Source organism: Balaenoptera physalus (assembly GCF_965194825.1).
Source record: "Balaenoptera physalus genome assembly, chromosome: 7".
Taxonomy (NCBI): domain Eukaryota; kingdom Metazoa; phylum Chordata; class Mammalia; order Artiodactyla; family Balaenopteridae; genus Balaenoptera; species Balaenoptera physalus.
The window spans coordinates 5,249,110-5,253,547 of record NC_138886.1 but is presented as its reverse complement, the minus strand read 5'-3'; the positions used below and the strand labels follow the sequence as shown (position 1 = coordinate 5,253,547).

General features: G+C 52.8%; 1 protein-coding gene across 4 annotated transcripts in view; it reads right to left on the bottom strand.

Moving 5' to 3' along the window:
- Positions 1-4,438, bottom strand: part of FAM78A (family with sequence similarity 78 member A) — a 42,942-nt gene that overhangs the window by 35,185 nt on the left and 3,319 nt on the right. Inside the window, exons 2-3 of one of the 4 annotated variants that reach the window (XR_014265445.1) lie at positions 4,090-4,189; positions 800-3,002 (exon numbers count right to left, since the gene is read on the bottom strand). The exons of 1 other annotated variant lie outside the window; for it this stretch is intronic. The gene's annotated coding sequence lies outside the window, so the exon portion shown is untranslated. Of the gene's footprint in view, positions 1-799; positions 3,030-4,089; positions 4,371-4,438 lie in introns of those variants that run through there. 2 more of the 4 variants (XR_014265446.1, XR_014265447.1) reach the window with 2 other exon arrangements.

The window sequence follows — 4,438 nt, the reverse complement described above, 5'->3', positions numbered from 1 at the left end:
TGTGAGTACAGAAGGACACGTTTGTGTTCTGGTTATGCGAGTGTGTGAGTGTGCCCGCTGGTGCATGGTCATGTGTGTCTGTGAGGGTGGATGTGAGCGTGTGTGTCTGTGGGTGAGAGTGTGTGTCCGTGCAGATGTATGGATGTGTGTGTGATGGTGAGTGTAGGTGAGCACGTTCGTGGGTGTGAGTGGGTGGGATGTAGGCGCGTGCGTGAGTGTGCATGTCTGTGCACGCGGGTGTGTTGGATGTTATTTTGGGGCTGGAGGGGATCGTTAATGTGCCTGGGGGATGGAGATCCAGGGCCAAATCGGGGTCAGGACGGGCGGGGGAGGGGTTGCTTCTCCCAGCCTGGCTCACAAGGGCGGTCCCTCCGGCCCCGCTTCCCCGTCGGAGCCACAGTTCTGAGCGAGAAACGCCTGCTCCTCCCGGGACGGCCTCTTGAACGCACCACCGTCCCCCCAGGCGAGGAGCGGAGGCTCAGCGGCGCCCCGGGTCCGGCGGCGGGGGCAGTGAGCGCAGGTGCCCGCCCTCCCGCCGCCCACCCCGGTCACCTGGCACCGCCCCGCCGCGCCGCCGCCCTGCCCCCAGCATCCTCGGGCCCCCCCATCACGGTCCCGCGCGCGGCAGATGCGGGAGGACGCGGGCGCCGCGCCCCGGAGGCTGCTCCGGCGGGGCCCCCCGCGCGCCCCGCCGCCCGGGGAGAACGGGGACGGAGGCGGCGTCAGCAGGCTGGGTGCGGCCCGGGATCGGGTGCGGCGCTGGGAGTTCTCCAAGGTGCTAAAATAAACCCGGAGAAGGATCAGGTTTCCCGACCGAAATAACCGAGGAGCGGCCTTCGAAATGCGAACTGACAAAGCGATCCGGGGCGGGAGCTGGCGGGGTGGGGGGGCGGGGACGAAAAATGCTTTTCTCAGGGCTGCTTCGCCGTCCTGGCAGGGAACCCCGCCGCTGCCCCTCCCTGCTCTCCCCTCCAGCTGTGCGTCTCCCCAGAGTGGAGCTTCTCACCCCTTCCCCTCCTGTTTTGGGGTCATTACCCCAAATAACCCGCCTCCTCTTGGCCATCGTCTTTGACGGCAAGGTTTGTCGTAGATCAGAGCCCAGGCTTCAGAATCAGACAGCCATTCATTCAGTACATATTTATTGAATGCCTACTAGGTGCCAGGCACTGCTTGGGCACCTTGCCCCACAAAGGAACAAATAGACAACAGACCCTGCCCCGTGGGCTGACACTCTGCTAGGAGGACACAGGCCCTGAGCACACACAGAATAAATAAGTGTATGGCATGTTAGAAAGGAAACTGGCCAAGGAAAAAGGAAAAGAGAGGGAGAGGGTGAGGGGGATTGGGGTGAGGTTTGAATCCCGGGGTACCTCGCTGGCTGACTCCGTGGTCCAGAGAGAATCCCTTAACCTCTGAGCTTGGTGTTCTCATGTGTACCATGGGGACTAAAAGCCTGTCTATGAAGTTGCGGTGACAGTTGAGACACACGTATCTCTGAGTCTGACACGGAGCAGTGTTAAGTACAAGTTAATGATAAATATGCTCAATAGTAGTAGTCAGTCTTTCTTAAACATTTAAAGACAACAAATAACAAGTGACTACAATGTACAAATGGCTCTAGGTCCCAGGATGCTGCCAGAAAACCTCTCCTGCTTTCAAGTGACAGGCAGTGTATCCAAATGCTTGGGGCAAGGGCTTTAGACTGAGTCCTGAGTCACTTCACTGCGTACCACCGCCCTCTCTCAACAATGGACAGTGCTAGAATAGGGAGGTTATGTGGACCTAGGGCCAGGTGGGGCAATGATTCAGGGCAGGCCAGGTGGTCTGCACGCATGGGGCCCCCTCAGAGCCATCTTTGTATTTCCCACTGGTCCTTGCATGGGGAGAGGGCCTGGCACACAGCAGACCTCGAAAAGTATTCCAGGGACCTCCAGTGGTCCAGTGGTTAAGACTCAGTGCAGGGGGCGTGGGTTCGATCCCTGGTCGGGGAACTAAGATCCCACGTGCCGCGTGGCCAAAAAATAAATAAATAAATAAATAAATAATGTTTTTTAAAAAGTGGTCCAGGAGTGAGTGAGCGAATGAGTGAGTGAAAGATGAGGTCAAGCAGGCAGGGAACGGAGAAGCTGTGGGACACATGGCCAGGAAGACAGCCCGCAGGCCCAGAGTTACAGGGACCAGCCAGCCCACATCCTAACTCCGGCCTTGCTTGACCAGCTCTGTGGCCTCACAGGTGATGTCACCACTCTAGCCTTCTCTTCCTCAACTCTAACACAGGAAAAGTGTGGTTAGACTTGCCATGTCGGCTAGAAGTGTCTCCGACCCTGTGCTGCTCTTCCAGGTCTAGGCACTGCAGTAGGTGGCTCAGGACGACCCACTGGACTTCATGGGGATGTATCTGAGCACACTTCTATTTGGTACTTGCCGCTTTAACACCTTATTTATATTCTGCTTTAGTGCACAGGGGTGTATATATAAGGATAGCTATGCCATAATAGTTCCGAATCGTCACAAAATGCAAACAACCTACATGTCTAATAATAGGGAATTGCTTACATAAAGGATGGCCCATCCACATGACAAAATGCCAAGCAGTCATCAAAAAATAATGGGTTGTTATGGAGACATTGCCAAGTTTATGTATTTTTTATTTATTTATTTATTTTTGGCTGCATTGGGTCTTTTTTTTTCTTTTTCATAAATTTATTTATTTTATTTATTTATTTTTGTCTGCGTTGCGTCTTCGTTGCTGCGCACAGGCTTTCTCTAGTTGTGGCGAGCAGGGGCTACTCTTCGTTGCGGTGTGTGGGCTTCTCATTGTGGTGGCTTCTCTTGTTGCAGAGCACGGGCGCTAGGCACGTGGGCTTCAGTAGTTGTGGCTCACAGGCTCAGAAGTTGTGGCTCATGGGTTCTAGAGCACAGGCTCAGTAGTTGTGGCGCATGGGCTTAGTTGCTCCGCAGCATGTGGGATCTTCCAGGACCAGGGATCGAACCCATGTCCCCTGCATTGGCAGGCAGATTCTTAACTGCTGCGCCACCAGGGAAGTCCCAGCAGGTTTATATTGTTAAGTGAAGAGGGGAGGTTATTTTTTAAAGGGTATATAATACAATCATATTTTAAAAGCATATTTCTTTATATATATAATATACATAGGTATAGTTTGTTTAATAGATATTCTTTCTGATTATTAAAGTAATACTTGGTTGTCATAAAACATTTCAGTAATTGGAAATGAGACAAGTGAGAATCCCTTTATAACCTGACCACCCTCATGTTAACAGTGATGGTCTCCAGGCAGTAGGATTATATCTAGATCATCTGTATTTATTGAATTTATTGCAGTAAGACTATAACATTTTGACAGTAAGAAAAAAATAAGGCTATTGGTAAAAGTATATTGTTTTATAAACTGGCTAGCTATCTCATGGGTGTGTATCCTATCTCCCCAACTAAACTGCAGGAAGAGATCAATGAAAGCACCAATTCAATGAATGAATGAATTCTAAGACTCTTGAGAAGTGGGACTGTGTGGGCTATGGTAGGTGCTCATAAAGGGATGGCGCCTGCTTCTCAGCTGTCTGAGGATGTGAACAAGGTCACCCTAACTTACAGATGGAGGAGAAGGTCTCAGTCTGAGTGAGTGGCTCTCACCAGCCCCCTGAAGGGGAAACAGAGGCCAGGAGTGCTAGCAGGACTTGCCTGAGGTCACTAAGGTAGAGGTTGCTAAGGGGTTTGAACCCAGGGTTGTCCCAGCCCAGAGCCCACTTTTCACCACTCCTGGACCAAAGTCCAATCGGACTCCATGGCCCTCCCCAGCATGGAGCCCATTGTAGCCCTCAGAACCTGCCAGCAGCTCTTGCCAGGCCAAGGTGCTGACACAGGCCTCTGGGTATTAATAGCCCCTATCTGGGCTGAGCTCCTCCTCCCCTCCTGAGGTCAGCCCAGGTCATGGGCCCCACCCAGGGAGAGTGGGGTGAGTGCCCTGGTGGACAGCTAAGTGGGCACATCCAGGTCCCTGTGGTCTGAGGCATCTGAGTCTGGAGGCCCTTGTATCCCACCCCAGGGACTTCTTGGGAGTTGGGCCTCACCTCTTTTGGGTTTCACCCCTCTGAGCCTCAGCTTCCTTGTCTGTAAAGTGGGGATGATATCTTGACTTCACAGGAAGGTTGGTTATATGGTGTCAATAAGCTAAAGCAAATAGAGAGCACAGTACACTGCCCACTACCCATGCATTCTGTGCACATCTTCATGTGCATCTGTCCAGGGTCCAGGATGAGGCAGCACAGGTCATTATGGCCACTCCCGAGAGGGAGGGATGTGACACAGTCTGAGACGTCCTTCTCTGTGGGTGCATGTTCTGAGGGGAACACTCTGGAAGAGAAGTGCCAGGGGGTCCACAAGGAACCCCAGACTGAGGGTTCTTGGTGTCTGGCTTCA